The sequence below is a fragment of the Lates calcarifer genome, linkage group LG17, assembly GCF_001640805.2.
Source record: "Lates calcarifer isolate ASB-BC8 linkage group LG17, TLL_Latcal_v3, whole genome shotgun sequence".
In the NCBI taxonomy this organism is placed as follows: Eukaryota; Metazoa; Chordata; class Actinopteri; family Centropomidae; genus Lates; species Lates calcarifer.
In genome coordinates, this window is record NC_066849.1 from 10,353,040 (window position 1) to 10,377,574 (window position 24,535).

Genomic DNA, 24,535 nt, shown 5'->3' on the forward strand with positions numbered 1-24,535 from the left:
AGTGAAGGCACTGGGTCTGATCACATGAACCTTGCACGCAGTCTGTGTGTCTTTGTTCACAGCTTGGTGAACCATGTGATTACTCAGATAGCAAATGGTCACGCTGGAGACTGAAGAATCTTTATTTCGCATTCATATTTTTGCTGAAATGGAAGTTAGCAGACAAAAGCTTCATCTAACTTTGGCATCAGCATATCCCCTCTCACTGCTACCAACACACAGACACACACATTATTCTCCTCTCCTGCCTTCTTACTGTACCTCAGGGGGGAAGATGACTGTGCCACCCTTCCCCTTTTCCCCATGTTGTAGAAAGATTAAAAAGTGCATGCCCCATCAAAAGGTTGTAGCTTTTTTTTGCTAAGCTTTCTCGCTTTCTCGTGGCAGCTCTTCTCCTTTTTATCTGGCTCAGGTCTACTGCCTGCCTGCTCTGACACACTGTGTGGGATGAAAGGAAATGGATGAACAAAATGAATATTTCTTTATTTATTTATTGTCAGCACACAAACTCTGACAGGAGATGAAATGGTGTAAGTTCTTTTGTTGAACATGGCTCAAAGTTTTTTTGCGTCCTGAATCATTTGTATGCAAAGTAGCTGGAAACAGAATAATAGGCTAATCTGGGGATTTAAAACTTTTGGAGAGCTGTTTAATATTAGAATAGAGTACTGTCAGCAGTAGCTACAGTATGTACAACTGAGAGTCATTGTGGAAGTCTTCCCTCCCTGCATCTATCCTGTATTACAGTTCAGGGTTTCCTTAAATAACTCGTGTTTTGGGCAGTGGTTGGATGTATTAGGAAAAGCAGCAAAACAAACATGTAGAATACTCACAAGTAAAAGCCCTAAATTCCTAATTTTGCTTGGGTAAAAATATCATTATGAAAACATAAAACCTGCAATAATAGATTTTTGGCCTCTTAAAGGCAGTGGAAACAAGCTGTAGACAAACTGTTTTTATGCTTAAAAAAAAAAATAGATAATTGATTTTCAAAAAACTACTGTCCTTGTCTAGATGAAGTTGAAGCCAGCTACGCAGCATGCTGCCGAGAAAGGCTCTGTTCCAAGGTCGTATTTTTAGTTGCTGGCATAGTTATTGTCAGTAATAATTATTATCAATTACAGTATATTACTAGCCTATGTAACTTGAAACATGTTAATACATGTTAGCATTGCTTTAATGTTGTGGCAGGTTGAGATGGAACTTTTTAATTACACAGAAAACACTGTATTTATAAGTTAGTCATACGTTTCATACATTAAATATGAGTAACTTCTGGTGACTAATGGTGAACTAATATTGGCTAATGTTAGCAAACTTTAGATAGATATTGCTGTATTAATGGACGTTTCTTTGCAGGCATTTCACAGACTTGAATTCACTTCACATGTTATTCTGTTCAGTAAATTTCCCATCATTACATAACTGTCACTTGAGGCTAAAGTGGCTGGGGTTATATACTATTGCTTAAAGTACAGTACTTGAGTAAAAAGGCTTGGTTAGTTTCTAAAAATGATTTTGGGTGGAGTAACAGTGCAGTGCAGCAGCAGGGACAAACAATAAGAAAGTTTGAGTTCTCATGATCTCAACAAACACACATGCACACTCACAGACGGGAAACTCCTCATGCATTTTTTCTAAATCCCTCTGCAAAGCATGGACATATTTCACAGTGTGAATTGATTTGCTCTCTCGTCCCACGCATTCATGGCTATCTTAGTCCTTAGTGCCTGTGTCGGCTGCATGTTATGAAAAGATAGAACACCCTGGTTTAAGCTCTCATAGACACACAAGGCATGATGGTTTTATTTGTGAGAGTAAAAGAGGGACAGAATTCAAGTGAGTGAGGGGAACCCATCATTATTCTGCTGTTGGTGAAACTATTTCTGCCTGAATAATGATACTGCTGTCAGAGCGGTGTCCTCTGTTGTAACTGCAATCAGCTTGTACAAAGACTTTCAGCAGGTCTCCTCTGGACAAAGGGAACTTTCTTTTTAAGTTTTAATTGTGGAGGCTACAAAGTCACAGGCAGTGTGGGATGATAAGGTAAGCAGGATGAATAATGTTAATAAGTATTACAGAGCCGGTGCAGGCAAATTTTGTCTGTGTAAATTCAGATAAGAAAAAAAACAAAACAGCAAACAACGAGCAAACCAAAACAATGTCCTACAATAATATCAATGTCAGAGAATGGTAGGCCATATTATAAGCTCCACAGAATGTCACTGGCTTAAAAACAGGAATTTGTATACCATTAGCCACAATGTGCAAAAACAAAGCCTTTTAGAGCCTTCTGGTATTTCTTTTATAAGATAGCTCCCAACATCCAGAATTACTGCTGATATATATATATATATATATATATATATATATTTATAAGTCCTCCACTAACTCCGCTTTTTTCCTTTTTTTCTTCCTAATTAGAGGTTGAGTCATCTGATTTGGCACCACTGATTGTATCAGAAAGGCTGTCTGCTAGGAGTACCTTGTAAGATGGCAAAGAGACTGAGGTCCACACATGAGCCTTCAGGCCTATAGAGGTCATTATTTCATGAATTAATTATTCATGAATCAAAGCTTAAAAGTGGCTCAGGTTCCTAGCAATTTCATGGAGAGGTCCAGCAGGTCTTAACTCCTTTAACCCTTATAACACAGCACCAGCATTATCCACTGATGCTGCTGCACGTAAATGCTTTTCCATATGGTAATTTTTGCATTAAATACTCTACAGTACATTTAGATTCTTATGTGGGGGTGGGTATATGAGGATGAACAACGTTCAGGGAACTGTCACCAAAAAAAAAAAAAAAAAAAAAAAAAAAAAAAAAGCAACTGATTTAACATCCATTTCAAACACCAACCCCAAAGTGTATAGAACAACAATTAGGATGGGCTGGAGGCTTATTGAGATTTAATGAGACTAAATTATTCCTCTGTTGTGTTAATTTAGGCACAATGAGAAGATGCAAACGCAGAAAGACCTTAAGCTCGGGGATGGAAACTGCTGGTGAAAAACAGTTTTCAAGTTCACTGAATTATTTTATGTCATTATACAGTGAATAGGACTCTTGGGAATTGTAATTAGATTAAAAATAATAATACATTTTCCAGTCAATATGTAGCCTATAGTGCCAAGTCTAAAGCAGCTTCACAGTTACTGTAGAAACATATTGTAAATTGACATTAATTGGGCCAAAGAGAGATCACAACTCACAGGATAAAAATAATAAACAAACAAATAAAATGTTTCGAAACTTTTCAGTCGTGACCTTCCGTTCTAAAAAGTTGTTCCTTGTCTTTTAAGGAGGATATAAAGGTGCCTTGGAATAGTTTACCCACACAGCAAGGCACCCACAGGTGTTGCACCCCGGATGTAGTTTGGCTTCGGCTGCGTCTAACAAAGGTCACCAATCACTCTTCATTTTACCCATTGAGTTAAGTCGACACGTGTGTACCGCAACGAAGGAGCTCGACTTTGATGTTTATGAGGTTTTTAGGGATTTGACGCCTCGAAATGAAACCCAATTAGTCATTAATCAATTCCATTCCAGTCGCTGCATAATTCTGCTTCAGGTTTTGGCGCTAACAGGCTTTAGGAGTCTCTTGTGGATGACAGCAGGGAGCAGTGCTGGAGATGCTGTAGCTCACACTACCGCTAGAAGACAAACGCCGTGGTCCTCCCACCTCTCGCCAAAGCTCCCGAGTGCAGCCCGTGGAACAGGAACTATTTTTAATAAACCGATGAATGGGACTTTGCCCCGCGCTGGATCCTGACTGAGCCCGTCTCTGCGTGGAAGTGGGGCGCATAAGCAGACAGAAGGACAGTCTCTCTTTTTCCCTCATTTCTTTCAGTGAGACCCCGAGGTGGAAAAGACGCAGCAATGACAGAGCAGCAGTCGTGCGCAGCGGCAAGATAGACCCAACTATTGTGGGGACGGGAGATTGATAACACAACTGGGCGAGCGACGAGAGCGGCAGATGTAATTTCCAAACGTTGCAGCTGGTTCGGTGCCGGTGGTGTGCTGGATGGGTTATTGTTGCACTCTCCTTTTCATCATTCACAGCTTCCAGCGTCTCCAGATTACTTAGGGAGGGTGGGTGGGGGGGTACCTCGGACGGCTGTCTGTGAGGAGAGTACTGCTGCAGAGACTAACGGGTGGGGGGGAATGCCATGTGTCGTTGCGCGACATAGAAGCTCTTTGTGGGCTGTTTTGCACCGGGGGACAGGTGGTGCCGTGTGTGCGCGCGTGCGCGCGCGTGTTGAAACTAGCAGGGACGCACGGACACACAACCCCCTGAGACAGTTGTCTTAGGGGATGTCAGGCCGGCGTACGGGATCAGTTTTTGCCAGGGACAGGTGCGACAGGGAGGAGTAGTTTTTTTTCTTTTTCTTTCTTTCTTTTCTTTCGTTTTTTTTTTTTTTTAACGAAGACCTACACAGGATCTGGTAACGCACTAACGAGCCTCCCCTCTCCTCTGATCACTCGGATTTTTTGTTTCCAGTGGGACACAGTCGTTGTTTCGGCCGCACCTTTCCCTCCTTCCACGATAATCAGAGGTAAGTGACCCGAGCTGTCCGGTGTGGAGGTCTCTGGTGGGTGGTGGTGGTAGTGGTGTTAGTACTGGTGCTGGTGCGCTCTGGGCACAGGCTCTGTCGCGCCTTGATGCTTTGTATTGACTCTGATTAGACGAAGGAATTTAGTTGTGGGGGATTTGGTTAAAACCAACTAAACCAATAGCCTCACAACACCGGGGCTGATCTGAAATCAGTCCAGTGTTGGGCTCTACAGTAGGTTTCATTGTATGATTTTCAATTTCATACTGCGTAGCTTGCAGCCACGCACAAAAACAAGCGGCTTTTCAAGCTGTCCGGGAACCTGAAGAGGCGCTTCACCCATCCATCTATTGATTGGATATTGACACGACTCAGATTGTTGGGTTTAAAAATGGCTGACAGTTATGTATCGATCAGGATCATTTGTTACATTATGGGAACAGTCACATTGCTGCCCTCATAACACCTCAGTCACTCACCCACCTTAGTTGAGCAGCCTCTTCTCAAGGAACTGTTAAAATTGTGAAATTTGGGACTTTCCTCGCTGTGTCAAAGGGATTTCCCCCTTTTTCCCACATTAAAATGATTTTACAGTATAATTAGAAAACCTCATTCTCAAGTTGGAGAGCTGCAAAAGCAGAGGCAGTGTGTCTTCACAATGGCATTGGTCAAAATATGCCTCTCTCTCTCTCTCTCTCTCTCTCTCTCTGTGTGTCTCTCTGTCTTTCTGCTTGTTGTTTCTTTGTATAGTGAATGTTGTGTGTGGATGTATGTTCAAGCGGTTGTGTGTGTTCTGCTGTCCTACCCGCCAGGCCCCTGGTGTCCACTACTCCTGCCTTCAGGCTTTGCCATCCCTCCCTTTCTCCCTCCTCTCTCCCTCCTTTCCCCCTCTGCAGTAGCTGCTATCTTTTACAGTACATCAAGCTAGTTGCTCGGATGGTGTCAGAATCACTTTTTTGTTTTTGCTTTTTGTGTGCGAGGACCGCTAACTCTCAATAGCTGGCTCCAAGTCTCCTAAAGTTTCCTCCATTTGGGAGCTGCGTGTTTTTGTTGTGGCCCCCTGTTTCAAATTCAAATTGCCTTTCAGCTGTCTTTTGTCCAGCGCCGAGGTTTGTGGACTGGAAAGAGAGACAGAGAAGTAAGTGAAGTCCCTGAGGGTCAGAGAATTCCTATAATGAGCCCTAGTGTATGTGTGTGTGTGTGAGAGAGAGGGGAGAGGAGTAGAAGGAGAGAGAGAGAAAGACACATCTAAAGAAAGTGAGACAGTCCTCCTTGTCCAGCGCGAGGCCAGACGCAGCCAAGGGAATGGCGGCACCTCCACTAACCTTTCTGTCGCTCTGACTGTGTCAATCAGCCTTGGAGGACAAGAGCCTCTTTAATTCCTCTTCCTCTGGGCTGTCACCCGCTCCTGACAGCCGGGGCTCCGAGGTGCCGCCGCAGGTTACACATAGATCCTTCCTCCCTGCTGCTCAGATGCTACATCAGGGGGCGATGTACTGCACCAAACTCTTGTCTCACCGTTTTTTTGGTTTTTCACAGTAACAGAGGGGAGATACAATTGGTGGTGAAAGGGAAAAGAAGTTAAGACAAAACAAGAGGAAGATGAAAGGAGAGATTATCATAAACTGGATATTGTCTTATGATCTGGTAGGGCCTCCATCACCACCCACCAGTAATTACAGAAGAAACGCTATCAGAGGGAACCAATGAGCAACAACACAGGAAATACCTGTCTGATAAGATCTCTGATCCTCTTATTGTACTGGATTTTGTTTTCATTAGTTTAGGAGCAAAGGACAAAACACTTAATGAGAGTTGAGAACAGAGCCATCACTTGCTTTTGCTGGTGCTTCAATTTATAGACAGCTTCGAAGAGAAACCTACCCAAAAATACTTATCATATTTTAGTATGTAATTTTACATTATACTTTTTCCAAGTGCAGCACAGGGTTCTGAACAAGGTCAGGGAAAAAAAATTATCAAGAGACAGACCTTGGAGCTGCTGCACTGCCACATTTTACTGTAACCACTACAAAAATATTAGCCCTTTGTCAAGACTAATAGTTTCATAAAAGCCCATTTTGTTTTGATGATATTGAAGGGATTTATAATAAGCTTCCTCAAAAGAGTTTAATTTCTTTCCACAGAAGGAAGGGGAGAGGGGATAAATGTTTTCTCCGTCAGTATGTAAATAGCCAGACTGTAGGAAGCATCGCTCCTGCCAAAAGAAATGACTCAGTAGGGGGCAAGATTGCACAGAGAATTATGTAAGGCCAAACATAAGGAAAGCCAATCGAGGGAGCGGCGTACCTGATGTTAGAGCTGATGTCCCCGAACACTAAAAGTGATTAGTGGTGAGGCCCCAACAGAAGAAAAAGCAATAGCTCCAAGTAAAAGCCTAATATAGGAGCAGGATTTTGTGTCAATGGAGAACTCAGATAACAAGGCTAAATGTGTGCCCAGGAAACCAGGCAGACGGGGGTTGGTGGTGGGGTTTGTACCGTTCCAAGGTCCCAGTGCTGATGTCAGTTTTTGGCGGTGCTCTCTCCGTCCCGAGTGCTTCTCCTCGCAGCTTAAGAAACTGCTCACTGGAGCTTGGCTAATCCTTGGCTAGCAGTGCCCAGTGATTTATTATAAAGTTAGTTAATTTGGGGGAGATCTGCAACATCCCACTGTACACACATGGCCTTGACAGATCCCCGTTGTCTTTACCATGGAGTCTGAATTGCTAATTAGTTTGAAGAATTGTGTGTGTCTGTCTCTATGTGTGTGTGTGTGTGTGTGTGTCTGTATCTGTATGTGTGTGCAGGTCAAAATAAAAAAAGAGAAAGACAGAGCGAGAGTTTGCTCATGTCTATCACAGAAAAACACAAGGCAAGTTGTTCATCACGCTGCGTCTGTTTGCCTTCCTGTGTTGTATGGGCTTTGTGTGTGTGAGCGCGCATGTGTGTGAGTCAGTCTGTCTGTGCCATATACAAGTGTGATTCAGCACTGTCCAGCCTCGGTTGAATGGGCGCCCTGTTTGTGCCTCGTTTCTGACGCCAACAGCCGCTCCGCACCCCCTTGCCCCGCAGCAAGTGTTGCGCCCTATGTGCTAAAATAACAGGTGCCTTTACACAGTGACTTAATCCCTCTTTCCCACCTCCTCTGCTGCACCCTGCCGAGGGGTTACATCACCTGTGGGCCCTGGGGCGCTGCTCCAACGTGGAAATAAAATTCACAGATTGGACAGACAGAGCTTAATTTTCCAGATGGAGTGTAAGCCAAAGTAACGAAATAAAGTTTCAGTATACTTTTTTCTAGGTTGAGATTGTGGAACATGTGGGCTTTAACTTACTTTATGAGGAATCTTGTATTTGATTATTTAAGTGACTGGGTGAGAGGGGTTTATCCCTCCCTAAGTTGATCTAAGTTTTAAGCTATCCTGTACCCACACCTAAAAGGTCACTATATGAATTTTACATATCACTGTCATTTTATTTGTCATGAGTAGTGATACTAAGCCTGTAAAAAATGTTCTGGTCTCGAAGGAGGTTTCAAAAGTTTAAGAAATAACCCTGTTGATGTCATCAGGGTTATCTCTGATTGGGCGTAAGAGTTTAAACTGTATCACAAAATGAATGTATGGGGTGTGAAGAAGTGGGTATTTCAAAAAACAGGGAATCCTAATGAAAACGCTATTGAGTTGCATCATGGGAAATGTAGGATCTTGTGGTTTTGGTGCTTGACCTACCAAAAGTCAGCATATTACATGTTAGCATGAGAGTGTAATACTAAATAGCTGTACACTTAGCACTGTTTTATGTAACAGTCAAGTTCTAGAAATACATATTTTCTCACTTCTCTCTAGTAACACCATCAAACCATGGAGACTGTTTTAGTTTTATATGCCAGAGTTTTGTGAAATCTGACCCTGTATTTACAGGGTCCAATGGAGATCAATGGAATTTTGTTAGTGGTGCTCACAGTTGTAAAAACATTAAAAATCTCAAAAAGGACATGTCTTTGCAGAAACACCGTCCTGTCACTCTGCATAATCAACATCTTGTCACCAGTTTTCAACTGGACTGTTTTGTTGGTAGGAAGTCGTTCCAATGAAAACTACACAAACCTCTAGAGGTAGGGGGAGAAATAATTTTCTTTGACCAACCCTTCACTGACCCCTTGGTTTAAGTTTCTTCTTGGCAAAAATAAGTCATAAGGGTAAACATTTTTATTATACCCTAATTACATTTCAATATTGCAGCATATATATATATGTGCATGAACACCTGTGTTTCTGACTCCCGAGAGCTTGTCCACTCTGTCTTGTATTTCTCTGGGTTTAGGCCAAACTCAGGCAGATGGATTAGAGGTGTCCTCTGTGGAAGTGGAGCTGTCGCCACCTACATCAGTCTAGTCTGTGATTGACAGGATGGTAGGAAATACTATTGAGCTGCCGAGTCTGGGGGTTTGTGTTAAACCTGGCACCCCAGCCTCCTTTTCCTTTTTTTTCCCCTGTCATTCTTCCTCTATGGCGTTCTCCCCCGCTTGTTTTCCTTCACACATTCTACCTCCATACTGCTGCTCCCCTCATTACCTTTCTTCTACCTGTTTCCCCCTCCTCCCCTGTTGTCCTTCGCTTTCCTCTCCTGCTCTCCCCCCTCCCACTCCTCCGGACCTTGATGTCAAGGCCTCTCAAGCGGTGTGGTCTCTGTCTGCAGGCTGTCAGGGGCAGGGACACTGCCCACTGGGACCCTGAATGGGACAAATTGACCGTAACAATGTTCCCACTTAGCATGTGAAGCTGGGGAGAAAGAGAAGGTGAAAAGGAGGGCCTGATGATTGAGGTGCAGGCCAGCCGCACTGTGATAGAGAGGGAGAGGGGTGGGGGTGGGGGGGGGGCAGTGGGTGAGAGCAGCGACAGCTCTTTGAAATGTATGAATTGAAGACTTATATCAAATCACACACCTCGTCCTTTTTAAATCCCCTCTTAACAAATTCTCTCTAGTGCACAGACTCACACACACACACACACACACATATACACACTTATGTCCTTGCTTGTTGTTATTTGCCCAAGGCTACTGCTGGGGTTGCCATAGCAGCAGGATAAACACATTTGCCAGTGACCCTGTGAGCCCTCACACACACACACACACACACACACACACACACACACACACCACACACACACACACACACAAGTAACACACCTCATTCTCAAGGCCCAGATGCCTTCCAGTGGGGTTCGTCGAGTCTGACGGTTTGATGTGCGCTAAGGCGCTAGCGCTGCCTCACAAGGGGTCAAGGATCATCCCAGCCCCTCCATTAAAATGCAATAAGGGCTATAGCCTAACGGGACCACCTCTGCCATTTAATCACACACTGCTGCTCCCTCATCACCTGCTTTCTCCCTTTTATCTTTTAATCACTTGTTTTTCCAGCCATGTTTTCCTTTCACTCCATTTTCTCTGTCTGCTTCATGGGTCTTATACATACATCGCAGCCAGAACAGATGAGCGAGTTCAAAGAAGGAAGCCTGATATAGTCAATAATAAACACTTTCATTTTCTCTTTGAAAACCCTCTTATGGCTGCTGTCATCGGCAGCCACAGGCTAGCCTCTCCTCGGAGTCTGTAAAGTGTACGATTTCAGAATTTTTTTTGTCTATGCCCTTTAACTGTGACAGAATGTCTCGGAGACATTGGAGCGGTATCATGTTGTGTAAGCCTGAGGTGGCGCAGTATGACAGGAACAAAGAATGCAGCTGCTATCACCAAAGGCCAAGTGGCTGTTGAATAAAGATGCTTCCCGTTGGTAAAACTGGCATTCCATGTAGGCTTATTGTACCTCCACAGGGGGAGTGTGCTTGTGTGTGTGTGTGTGTGTGTGTGTGTGTGTCTGTGTCTGTGTGTCCGTCTCTCCTGTTTCTGAATAAGGTACGCACAGTACGCACAGGGGGCTTCTTCCATTCTCTCATGCAGCAGTGAGAAAGAGACATTTTCCGTTAGTATAAGCTCCATCCTGCTGGCAGCAGACTGCGAGTAGATACCGTGGGAGACAGGATGAAAAGACGGGCAGACATGACAGAGACGGACACTAGCGTTTACTTCCTGGACACGAACAGTCAGTGTGTGTGAGCTGAATGTTTTTCACGGCCTGTTTACTTGTCATTAAGTTGCGTTCACATAGGTCCCCCCCCCCCAACCACCCTACCCTTGCATTTTCTCTCTCTCTCTCTCACAAACACACACACTCTTATGAAGTCTTGGTTTCAGCAGAGCCGCAGTTTGTTAACAAGAGACAGGACTAATGAGGGGCCACAGTCAGGAAGGGTAGAGGACAGGCCGGTCCTGTATACCACCCCGGAATACATGAATACACACTGGCACATCCATGCGCACGCTTGTATATTCCCAGACACACACATTCACAGCTAAGTAACAAGCCACCACAAGCCCAAAGCCTGGAGCAGCATATTCAGCGCCAGCAGCCATACTGCAATTATAATATTTTTCTTCTCTGACATGATATAAATAGCAACACTTATTTCTATTACAGCATTCACAGACAGAGTTAGTGCACCACCTCGGTTTTATTTCCCATGCCAGGTTGCTGTGATCGCTGAGCAGATAACTAATAAGGCACAGTTTAACTACTGTATGGTGGGAGACATTGCGGAGAGGATGCTGGTCACACACATTCTGAATCATTTCCCGCATCAGCACAGCGTGAATCTGGAAAAACCATGCCCTGTGGGGTAGACTGGTATTATCCTGCTGCTATTTTATAGCTGATTCATTTCATAGGGGAACTTCCCACCCAAACGGTTCTATCCTGTAGCTTTATGGTCGCAGAGAAGCTGCAAAAATAAAATGAGAATGTTCTCCGTTGGCGTTGTCTGTTCCTGTTGTTGACAGAATTGTTTACTACTGGAGCTGCAGCTTCAGCTGTTGTCTCTGCTCGTCTTACTGGTGCTCTGGTTTTAATTTATTTTTATTTTTTTTGTGCGTGACTGTACTCTTTTTTTTAAAGAAGAAAAAAAAATGTAAATGTCTGCTCAGTTTGCTGCCAAGCTACCACTTGTTTTGTGCTTTGAGGTAATTAACAGCTTAATGCGTTCAGTGACCTGGGGGAGTCAGTCATGCTGAAAAAACAAAAAGAAAACTCTGGCTTGCTGGCAGTGGGCGCCAGGCAGCTTGGCGGAGAGGAGGGCCTGAGCAGAGACTGTGACCTGTCGTCTCCCTTCACTCGCTGATGGTGAAGTGAAGGAGGGGAGCAGGTGAGGCAAAGACGGGACATAGGCATTATGATGGTTTATGGGAGCGAAGCTGAACTATAGGGTAACTGGGAAAAGTAGAGAGGCAATTGAAGCAGAAAAGAAGGCCCTGAGCTGAGAGAGGGGAGGAGAGTTGGAAAATAGTGGAAGAGTCTTGAGAGGATGCTTGTTCAGCCTCGGTTGCAGTCGAAAAGTGGAGGGAAAGTGGGTCCTTGAACGTACTCGCCTAAATTAACGGCTCAGAAGCACCAATTAATGTACAGCCTCGCTGTGGGTCTCTGCTGTGCCGAATCAAAGAGGTCTTGCTGTGCGGTGCGTCTGCTCATCTTCCCAAGCATGTGTGCGTACACTCACACCCCCGCGTACACTCGCAGAGGGGATTTTAGCCAAGAAACTGGAGCCAATGAGTGAGAGATGAGATGAAAGCATCGCACGGAGCTAAAAAGCTGAATGTCAAGGTTAAAGAACAAAAGGATGGTGATTTGTGCTTTGTTAATAAGCAGTGAAGGGATGAAGGGAAGGTCAAGTTTGATGTACTTGTCATCGATGATGACGAGAGAAGACGAGGAGATGAAATGAGGAATGGAGGAGGAGGAGGAGGAGAACCGAGTGTCTTCTCTGAGGGTGGGAGTCGCAGAATCAGAACCCAGGACCCATCTGGAGGCAACAGGTCTGGTGACAGCAGGCGGGTTCCTGATCCAAGTATCCCAGCCGCGGGTGACAGCCAGGAGGAGAGCCAGGGTCTCCCCCTTGTCCAAGACCCCTGGAGAGCCAGCCGGTCCACCAGCAATCTGTCCCCTGATACTAACAACTCAGTATGACAGAGAGGCATGTTTGTTGCGATGGGTTATGGATTATAATTGTTCAAATTGAAAGTGGACGCTTGATTACATGGTATTAACGCCGCTGTCAGAGATGAGTGGATTCTGTGAGCATGGTAGACGGTCTGTATACTGAGGAGTTACGTTACATTATTAGATTGGATTTAGGCTTCTTCACAGCAAATCTGTTAATGCAGTACATTATGTCCCGTCCTGAATTCATTAACATTCATTTTACTTGATATGAGATGCGGTAACAATGGCAAGTCACAAACCAATAAACCACAAAACCAAAAATAATTGATATCCTACACACATAACAGCTTCTTCTAAAGCCTCTGTGTGGTTACAATAGAGCTGTTGATTGGCAAGTCCTCAGCGCCGGCTTTTCTGTGGTTGCTGTGCATTCAGAGTACCATAGCTAGCGTGCTCACAGTAGCTAGTGGGTCATTCGTATTTGCATGTAAATGTTTTTCACCCCTTGGCTTGACTGGTGGGGCAATCAGAATGGCTCTCTGTCTGCATCACTTAGAGGGAGGCTGCAATGACTGACTGTGACATTCAGAACTCGGGCCCGGCTTCGCCATTTGCTTTCATTCGTTTGTTCGCTCACACGTTCGTTTCTGTGAAAAGAAGAAGGCAAAAGACAGGAAAGGGTGTTTTTTTGTGTGTGTGTGTGTGTCTATGTGATATCTAGTCTGTAGATCCTTTTAGTGCACATTCATGGCCCCATTCTTAACGGCTTGATTTGCTCTAAACACCCGAATCAGGACCCTGCCATCCCACACATCCTCCCACCTCATCATCCAGCCCTCCTCGGAGCCTGAGCTTGGCCACCTCCGTCATCCCATGGCGCCACTGAGATGGACACTTTGAAGGCTTTTCTTGCGCAGACCAGTGTGACACACACAAACACACACACACACACACACACACACACCTCCCACATGGCGATGATGGATACATGTGCAAACGCATATCTGTGCGACGGAGGAGTGTTTGTGCTTGACTCATGTAGCACATCCCGGGGGTTTGGCAGTCTGTCAGGCATCTATCAGGCTCTGTCGTCAAATGATACATGGTCCTTCAGGTCCTTTGAGATCGACTAGTTCGGTTTCTCTTTAGCTGCTGAGCGAGGCGGGCAGGGGGGGATGTTGGGGGGGACAAGGAAACTCGGGAGGGAACGAACGTTTGGGTGAATACGTATGGCGAGGAATTAAGCAGGAAATGGACGAATGAGTCAGTGAGGACAGTGATAATCAAAATATTCACTTCCACAACTGGTGTATGCCATAAATATGTTCATTTAACTGACATTACTTTAAACATTTCAGTTAACACAACCACAATGCTCCACTGTTCAATATTTCTGCTTCACTTAGTATTCATTTTGGCTTCAGCCTTGCTGTACTCTTCCCAGCTCTGGTTTGGGTGCATCTTGCGTCTTTGTCTGAGTATGTGAGTGTGTCTCTGCCAATGTGGGAAATTGTGTGTGTATATATAATCTAAATAAACACAAAAACTACTCAAGAAGTTTCCTTTTTCCAGTTTATGCTGGTGTGCGTTTGATGTGACAACATTTCAAACACTCCTCTAATCCCCCTCTTTGACATTTGAGCATTCAGTTATTTTATCACAATTATAGGACGTTACTGTATGGTTTGTCTGCTGTGTGGTAAATGGAAACATTGGTTTGTTGCTGTTATTATGTCTTCTTTTCTGTTGTTGTGTATTGGCTTGCCCCTCTAAATATAGTATGAGGAGCAGTGGCACCTTATGGGCTTAAGATGTCTGCGTATTGGCCTTTTAATAAGGCCAAAGTGTTGGTTCTAATTTGGTTGTGTGGTAGCTAACTGCTTGTTTTTATAGCTCACCATGTATTGATTTTGACAGACCTCCTCATCGGTTACTCTCCTTTGATCGGCTGCTCTTTTCGACTCCGTCCTTGCGCGGCATCTTGTTGTGCGCATCAACATGAAGCTCACTTGTTACCTGCTGTGGCTGCTCTAACCTTTTCAACAATTATCCGCTTGCTTCTTATAAATAGCCTTGCTTGTTCTGTCTGTTTCATTTCAAAACCAGCCACACTCTCCCCTGGCTCTGTGCAGCAGCAGCAGCAGCAGCACAGGGAAACTCGATCCCAGAGTCTAAAGCGAAGTAATAAACAAGAGAGAAAAAAGCCTGAGAGCCTGCTCTTGTAGGCCTGAGATATGTCATGTACCATGAAACATTAAGGCTGCTGTAACAAGGAGAAAGCATTGACTGAGTTTTTCCACTTGCATGCTTGTTGTAGAAAAATAGCAATAAAAGCCATGTTGTTGCTGCAGCAAGCAAACAGAGGCCTCGGCCAAAATAACTCAAATCATCATAAAAACATGCAGCCAATGAGTAAACTTTCAGATCTGCCTCCTGCATTCCCAGCATGATCCTAACATAGCGTTTTTTTTTCTCCTCAATTTTTACGTTATTGATGACTCTCAGTGAGCGTGTCTTTAATTGTGCTACCCTGAGGGTGCGAGCTGAGTGCTTAGTTACAGAAACACTGGTTAGCACTGTTCCTGCCAAATGTTAAAGATGGCAGTTACTCCTGAGTGAGATCACCCCCCCCCCCCAGTTTTTATGACTTGCCTGCCGGACAGTGCCACTCCTCTCTGGTGGGAAGCCTTTATTAATTTTTCAATTTTTTTTTCTATTTCTCTGCTTTTTTGGCTCAGGCCTGCTTCACCTGGCACAGAGATCCTCTCTGCTGTCATCAGCACCATTAACGGCCACAACAAAGTAGCTTTGAAGCTCTGCAGGGCTTAGGCCGTAATAGGAGGACAACTCCAGGCTCACGCTATAATGGAGGGAACACTCAGGGGCTCCACTGTTTGCTCCTTAGTTCGTATTTCTGTTCCCTTTCATAAGATAAGGCTCTAAAGACATTGTCAGTCTTTTCGTCTATGTCTCTTGCCACCTCTCATCTCTGTTTGACCAGGCTTTGACATTTAAGATGAAGTCGACAAATGCAGCAACATAGACCATAACTGTATGAGAGGAATGCCACCAAATGCAGCTGCAAATTTCTGACAGTAAGTAAACTCATCATTCTCTGGAGCTGTTTTCAAGGCAGAGGTAACAACTGCTGGAAGCTCTGTATTTATTGCCGTCTCTTCTGTTAATTGGATGCATTATGTTCATTTCCTTTGTCGCTTTTCAAATCTTAATCAGATGGTTAATTTACTGTCTTGCAGGCTATAAGCAGCTGGCTCCAAACATAGATGCTTTTCCTCTCTTCATCTCCGTCTCTTCATCTTCAGCGTGTGTCTCCATGGTTTCCTCTGCTTGTTTAGTAGTCGAGCGGGGGGCTTGGCTTCTGTGTGTCAAAGCATGCGTGTGTGGCCCCTGCCTGTGTACGTGTGTGTGTGATGTTAGGTGGTAGGGTTAATATGACAGTGTCCCTTTAGCTTGGGTCTGGCATGAATACAATGAGGCCAGTGAAAATGTGATGGGGGATTATTTGTTTTGGCAGGTCTGAGTCAGTCCACAGAAGAAAAGACCAGGCCGCTGCGAGGAGCCTTCATTAATATAATAACACTCCTCGGCTGTAACGGCTGGCTGGGTTGCCTCACAAGCGGTATGTGACGTACACACACGGTGACATCGCGGCCACCTCACTTCTTATTTATATTTTAGTCACTTCACAAAATTCTCAAAAAGGAATGAGGGGAAGCTGATTATGCTCATCACAGTCACTTCTGATTGTGTTTTATGGGCCATCAGCTCAGCATTTCCTTTCCATTGTCAAGTTGGTTCTCCGGTGCTGATAAGGAGTAATTGCCAGTGTTGGCAGTTGACTTGTTTCTTCCTTGAGAGTTGCAATCCAGGCTGAAGCAGGCTTTGAGATGCTTTTTTTTGTTCTCATGAAAAGTCTACATCAATATCTTTGTCTGGAGGTTGGGAGATTTCGTTTGCATCTGATAATCCCTTTTCACTCCTGAAATTAGTTTCTCTCTCTTGAGGCTAACATGCAGAAGCAAAATTACAAATGAGCGAGGATTACAAATGTAAAAGTGTGAAACAGAACAGATAGGGAAATGAGTGGAAAGCGTGCTTGTGGGTGTGCATGGGTGTGTGTGTGTGTGTGTGTGTGTGTGTGTTTTTGGAGGAGGTCTCTCTGCCAGCAATCAAGGACTCTTGCTGGAACACTCACCTGATTGAAATGAATAGATTCCTGGATAGTGGGTACAGGAGGAGGGGAGAGGGGCGTATGGAGTGGCAGCCAGAGGACTCGTCAGTCATCGTGCACATACACAAAACACGCATGTGCACACACACACACATATAGAGGCTGGATCAGTGGCTCATTAATGCACCTTAGCATCAGTGGCTACACCAGGCAGCAAGCCAAAAACAGAAGCTAAGAGGTGACGCTCACCACAGTCAACCCTGGGCTGGGTGGAGGGGGTAAAGCTGAGCCTCTGGCAAGGTTTAGGTATCACTCATTAGTGCCCATGCACAAACTAATGAAGAGCCTGGAGAGATCGAGAGACATGATGGAGAGAGAACGAGGCGCAAATCAAACCGGATAAGGAAACAAAAACACACAAGCGCTAGCTTTAGCACAAGCATTTGCACACACACACACACACACACACAGTCGGCTGTAAAAGCAGCTCAGCCAGCAACCATTAGTGTTTTCACTGAGGAGTTGATATTTAGTTAGACTTAAGGCTTGGGAGTCTCTGTGTAAGTGGATGTAGTGATACATTTTAAAGCAGAAAGCTTTCCCCGAGCTGTCGCTGTATTTTGGTGAACTAGTTTTCCTTCATCTAAGTGCCAGGGGACGCACACGCACACAGGGGAGACTAGTTATAGAAATAGCTTGGGTTTTTTGGTCATAAACACAACTCCAAGCTTGTGGAAATGCACTCTGCGTACTTATGCGTTTGGAGGTGTGTACCAGGGTTCTTCCTCAACCCCCTACGACAACTTGCATCAGCATGATTAACAGGAGAGTAATATTGATTTAGTCAAAGCCGTTTCAGGGGCATAATATTGTTATTTAGTCAGTGTACACACCTAGGACATTTTGTTATTGTTGTCAGGCGTCTCGGTAGCCTTGCTCAGGAAAGCTCAAAGCAGGGTTGTTTTCTTTCTTTTTTTTTTTTCCTTAAGGCTCACAGAGTCTATGGCCAAGGCAGCCAGTTTCTCTTCCAAAGGCCTCCTGAGAGTCAACCCCAAGGACCTGGACTAATTCTTCTGCATCACATTACCATTCTCATTAATGTGACTGATTATACACTTGGAAAAAGAGTGGGCCACAGTCGTGAGCCAACCGGCCAAAGTGTTTACTGGCACACAAGTGTGAAAAATCAGAATGCCCACTCGTGTTGAGTCATTTGTGTCTTAGATCATTCTGACGGCTGCGAACAGACCTTTGACATCTCATTCTCTGTCAGAAATGGATTTCCATCTTATTTAGATGGTGATTTAGTATGTGAGGCTGTGTTTGTGCATGCTCTGCTGGTGTGTTGTGCTTCTGTGCTTATGAAAGCGAGACTTAGCTTAGCTCAAGCTAGAGGGAACTTCACATTGTTGATGGTTTTGATCACACACTCAATTAACCTTTCTTTACTCCTAGCTGAAATGCGAAGGAAGGCGACGTAAGGAGCTGAATGTACTGCAGGGGTGATGCAAAAGTCAATTTTTTCGAAATAGTTTTCATGGCAGGATGTGCATTGTGTTCTGAAAGAAAGCATGTCGACACAGTTGTGTAACAGGTTTTCTTTATAAAGTACACAGTGGCATTCTCGTAGCAAGTTGTTTTTTATAATATATAATGTTTCCTCTTGTGTTTGTTGTTTGAGAGAGATCACAGCAATACAGAAAATATCAGCTAGAAAATCCGATTGGAAATCCCATTTTCTAGTGTAAACTAGAAAATGACTGTCTTGGTCTTCTCAGTTTGCAGAGTGGTATCCCTGAATAGGTTGAAAAAAGCAATAACACGTTATGTATAAGTCATTTTTGTGATAATTAGATGTTGTGCAGAGACTGTTGAAAATGCAGACAGACTTCAGAGGAAAGGGAAACACAAACCCCCAGAGCCATCACACTGTCCCGACTACAGCCATTATGTGTTTCATTACAACTGGAACTCAACATAAATAGTCTGTTATTTCAGAAAAGTCTGCTTTTGTTACTTCCCATCAGAATAGCATAATGGAAATTTTCCTGGGCCTGTCTGTTGCTGTGTTTTGGGGTATTTTTAATCAGTGTGCTCCTTAATATAGACCACCGCAGCCTCCCACCATTACTGTAGGCTTAATAATAGAACAGACATCCCATCTGCTTAATTCAGTTCAAGTCTGCCTTTATTTATAGTGCAGGGACGCATTTAGGAGCAAGAGTCAAGTTTAAAATTGAAAAAAAGAGATACCCCAGCCTCTCCACATTGTAAAAGAAAGACAAAGAAATTAACCGAGTGTATTAAAACATAAAGGCTGTAATAATAGTATCAATAGTTTAATCATGTCTTTAATGGGTTCTCTGAAAAGTATCAAGCTACAAAAGCCTGTTATTCCAGGAGATTGGAGCAAATGGGCCAGGGTCCCTCTCTAATGTAATGGTGTGTGTCAGTGTGTGAAACGCAGACTGGCTCTTTAACTGGGCAATAATAGGAGTCTCTGCTTTGGATGGCTGATGCCTTTTATGAGAGAGACCTAGATATGATCAGATCAGGCTTGACCACTATTAGGCTCCAACCCCCCGTAGTATTTATAGACCTACATGTCAAAAAAACAAAACAAAACACTGACAAATCTCATGGGGCACCAATGTAAACCCAGAATGTAAGAGAATGAATTTAGTGACTGTGTAGCTACTCTCCAACTCCAACACAAGTGACTTTAGGTACATTTGGTGTGCTGATAAGCTAACAATGTTTAGTGAACTCTCAGCAGGATGTTCAACTCATCCCTTAACTTGGCAATAGCTTAAGTTACAGAAACAAATAATTTTGGGGCTTAAAATGCTTGCCAGAAATCTAATTAAAAACTACATAGTTAATTGTTTTCATTAAGATCCCCATCTCCATCCTCTCCTGTGTTTCCCATGCTTGGGATTTTTTGGATCAGGCAGTAAAGTTACATACAGTAACTCCAGCAATAGAGAGATTAACTGTTAACTTCTCCATTCTTCATTCACGGCTGAGAACTTGGCGACAAATCAGGGTGGCGTGCATCACAATGGGTTGCATGGCTGCTCAGGACAATGCAGATGCACTCTGTGGCCTTGCTTTATGCAATGTCACCCTTAGCGCCTTTGGTGTGAAAGTGGGGTAAGAGTCTGGCCCAGTTCTGCACACTAGCCAGAGCCCTTTCTCCTATGTCATTGTATCACTGCCCTCTATCTTCCCACCATTGACCTTACTGAAGCCCCTGGCCATCAGAAACAATTATCTAGATTGTGTCAATAGAGTAAGTGAAGCAGGTGAAGGCATCACTATCCCAGTCTGAGTCTTAGGTCAGTGGCAGTGAATGAGGGGTAATGGCCTTCACTTACCACAGAGTGTGAGTTCAACTGGAAGGAGACCAGCTCAGCCAGAGAAGCTATGTGCATCTCCACAGGGACCTTTGTACCAAGCGGAGCAGAGTGGAGCTTTCAGAAGAAACAAAGCACAGTGTTTGCCTCTGTGTGTGTGTGTGTGTGTGTGTGTGTATGAGTTTGTGTTTCTGTTTGAGTTTTCTACCACACTGTCCAGCTGACCTGGAGTTTGTCCAAAGGCTATACTACAAGAAGTTTCTCCACTCCACTCCTCTCTCCTCCCTCTTGTCCACTCTGTTCCTCTCTGTGGGCGTCATCTGGGGCACAAAAAGGAGAGGAGTCTGGGTCACTTCCAAAATGATTTCCATTGCCGCATAAGTGCCTTTGGAAGAATGCGGCTCGGTACATGCCAGAGAAGGAAAGAAATAAATGACTCTAGAGTGAGAGAGCTTCAAGTGGGCCAGTCGAAGTTTAGTTGGAGGAAGACCACAGTTGCCTCCTGCCAAGGCCCAGCAGGGCAAATTGAAGAATTTGGAGCAGCGGAGAGACCAGCATGAGGTGGAGAAGGAGAATAAGCTAGAATAAATGAGAGAGATTTTTGGAGTTTGGACAAAGGTTGTTACTGCTCTCCGTGGCCAAGTTTGGGATGTAAGTGGAGCTTTTGAGCAGCAGAATGGAGAGGTCTTAAGATCACAGCTGAAGATAAAGGCTGACAAGGAGAGAGGCTTGAAAACAAACCTCCATTAAATTAGAATTAACCACCGAAGAAGTGAGAAGACGGCAAAACGAGTGGGCGTGAGGGATGGAGAAAACAAGAGCTAAGGGGAAAGCAGTGTTCCCCCTTTACATGTTTGTAATTGTTTCGGTGTGTGCGTGCCCCCCCCCCCCCTTGCGCTTTTGCAATTATCATCCTGAGACCAGGGGCGGTCTTCCTGAAGCTGGAGTGCTCGAGACACTTGGGTGGCTTGATGGAGTTTTGGCACCTAGCAGCGTACAGACAAGGCCTAGAGACACCACTTAGTTAATTAACCAAAAGGACTTAAAACTGATTCTCCGGGCTGATAAACAGGAATGAGGTGAACGCTTTCTCTCTCCCCTCTTCCCCTCATGAGAGAAAGCTGTGTAGAGAAAAAATCTCACAGGTAGTTTCAGGCTGTTTGCTTTTCTCCCAGCAACAAAGGCTGGGAATCTTTATCGGCGAGTGGGCAGGAAGGAGGGGAGGTACCGATTTCAGTCTCATTTGAAGGTTTTTTTTTTTTTTTTGTTGTGAAAAGATGAGAAATCTGCCTTATCATAAGTCTGCTGCATTTACTTTATATCCCCTCACTCCTTGATACACATTGAGTGTATTTTCTGTCATTTACGGGCAATTTTCTCTGTGCTGAGCATTTATAGGAGACTCCCCACAGGCTCAGTCTGTTGTATTTGCGCCTACAGAATGTAATTCTGCTGAGAAACGAACCTGTGTGTGTGTTTGTCGTGTGTGATGTTTGTGAGTCTTTTTATGCAGCCGAATGAGAATGTTGATGAGTATGGGTAAATAAACGGTATGGGAGCGCTGGCAGACAAAGCATGCTGGGTTCTTGTAAACCAGTGGTGGAAATGATTAACATCCGCGCCGTCCCCAAACGAACCCCGACCGCTTCCCCACCGCCTCATTTGTTCTCACTGTCAGTCTCGGGGCCTCATTTTCACTCGGGGAAGGAAGGCGGTATATAATTGTTTTAAAGGAAACACTTTGTCTCAATCGTTTTAACATTTTTCTATCTTAATTACTATCTTCATTTTTCACAGTAATTTCCTCAAATTCATGTCTTCTTCCTCTCCCTTGTGCCGGGGTGCCAGCAAATTAGGAGCATGATATGCCAAAAGATGTCTAACCTGCTGTGATTTATCTGTCTCCCTGTCTCCCTGTCTGTCTGTCTTCTCCTTCCTCTACCCAGTGCTATTTTGCTGAGTATTTTCTAAACAGTGTCCTGTGGTTTTCGGGAGACAGATTATGCCCTGGCCACTGTGTGTGGGAGGGTGGGATGGTTGGGGACTGCTCTGTCATTGCTGACTCCAGCACACAACCTGCAGAGTGTGCAGACATCCTATGACCCCCCTCTACACAATTTACCGTCCTGGCCCTGTATATCATGCCCCCTCCTGTGCCCTGACATTTTAGCTTTGCCCTCCTATTTGCCCTGTCCCTTCTCATTATGAAACTGCATCCATTGCTGTCACAATGGCTCTCTCCAATGCTTCAGCTTGTGTCCTTAACTGCCACGCTCTGGCTCTATCTGCTCTCGCCTTGTCTTTTTAATCACTACCTGCACACTATCTATTATCCTCCCCCCTCTGTTTCTCTCTAGTCTGCCCCCTCGCTCCTCCACATTCAGTGCCACTCTGACCCAACAATGCTCCCCTGTTCTAAATCCCTCCTGTCTCCGCCTGTTGCTTCACGCTCAGATGTTCAGCTCCTGCCTGCGTGATTATGGTCCGTCTCTGTCGATCTAAACATTTCCCTTCATTAGAGAGGGCCTTGTTGCGGCTGCTCTGCAAATTGGCCTTACAGAAAACTAGGCTGTGTTGTTCATCGAGCTGCCATGTCAGTAATAGTTGCCTGGCACCAGCTTTTGTTCCCCTCTGAGGTAATTGCTACCAAGGGGATTAAGTAATGATATGACAAGGGGTGAGGGCATGGGCGTGCCATCCATCATCCATCTCTGGGTGTATCGGTGCAGTAAAAGGATCTCTGGTGAAGTGAGTAGTGTCGCTCTCTTGACATTTCTTAAGACCGCGGGGCTCTGGTGTTAATCACCTGCTGAGAGATACTATGAATAAAAATTATACCCGGATGAAGCACTCTGCTGTATTCATTTGCATGTGTGTGTGTTTTTTGATGGTTCTGACTCTTACAGGTGTGTCTGTCGGCTCCTTGTCCTCTTTTCTTTTCCGCATGTCTTGCATTTGCAGTATTTTTGTTGATTCACGTTCCCCTGATTCTAAATGTCAGCGATGCAGTTGGGCAGTTAAACTGTTATTTCTGGGCTTCGGCAGGCTTGAAAAAAACACACACAATGAGGGCAAAGAAAAAAAAAACACATGGCAAATAGAAATGTGCCCAGAAACACAGCCACCACCTCCCATGGACAACTAGACCCAGCTTTCTCCTCTCACAGTGTTTTTCTTCTTCTCCACTCTTGGCTTTTCTCTCTTTTAGTTGAACATTAAAGTGGCATAAAACAGAAAACAAAGCGGGTCCTCTGAGTCTCAGCACTTGAATGGCTTGATTTCCATTCCGGTAGAGAAGTAGTGTCTTGGCCTGCCAAGTGGTGTGTAGACAGATCACGGCCTGGCCCCACCTCTATAAAGAAATCTACTGTACACAGTGTCGACTGATAATGAGATATACTCGGCATCCAACAGATCTGAGTCTTTTCACTTCTCGTCTGTCACTGTGGCCTGACTCGTTTTAAAGACCAGCTCTAAAAAACACATTTAAAAGGTGCCGTGCCTCCCTCTTCTCCTCACATACACACACACACCTCCAAAAAAAAAGGCATATATCTGCTTACCGCTGTGAGCACTCAGTGAATTATCACTACACAGTGAGGCGAAAGAGAAAGAGACAGACACAGAAAGAAGTTGTTTGACTATTTGACTCCCCCCCCCCCGATCTCATTTAACTCCATGTCCCCCTTTACAAACACATTGGAGCATCTGCAGATGGCATCTTGCCCTCTCAGTGGGAGATGAGAGAGGCTGGTAGAGGGTGCTTCACTACAGGGCTCCATATCACACGCACACACACACACACACACACACACACACTCTGACACTTAAGTCCCAGTGCAATTTACACTGGAAATGAAAACACTCCAATGGCAGGGAGTTTGACAGGGTGTGAGTGCTTTTAAATGTGGCCGCTTTTCTTTATTAAACACAGCTCAGGTGAGGCAAAGGCATAAACACCCCTTCATATCTATGAGATACATTGACTTTGGGGTGTTTATATTATCTGAATTTCCACCTCTATTCAGCACAGTCATGGCTTGACAATTTGTGCTTATATGCGCTTTGGCTCCATTAGCCACCCAGCTAGTCACTGAGAGCCAGCTATTAATAAAGAAAAATGACCAACAATGGATGATCTGTTGCCATGTGTGTTTATAGTCAGCCCCAAAACTTTAATTGGTTTTTTATGCAGGCAGTTATGTAGACATCCTGATTGAGTTATAGTAATTAAATTGGCTCAGGATCAGGCATTTACAGCATGTCTAACTCTGACAACTAGGAAGTCTCGTTTCAGAGAACAGATTGGCTCGAAAGCAGCAGAACTATAATGTGATGTCTTTAAATTAAAAGCCGCCCCGCCTTCTGCTACAA

The 24,535-nt window shown here is 44.5% G+C and overlaps 1 protein-coding gene across 1 annotated transcript in view; it reads left to right on the forward strand.

The window, feature by feature from the left end:
• The first annotated feature begins 4,301 nt into the window (after positions 1-4,301).
• sema6bb (sema domain, transmembrane domain (TM), and cytoplasmic domain, (semaphorin) 6Bb) overlaps positions 4,302-24,535 on the forward strand; it is a 120,553-nt gene continuing 100,319 nt past the window's right edge. The window contains exon 1 of the mRNA XM_018667361.2: positions 4,302-4,558. The gene's annotated coding sequence lies outside the window, so the exon portion shown is untranslated. The remainder of the gene's footprint in view (positions 4,559-24,535) is intronic.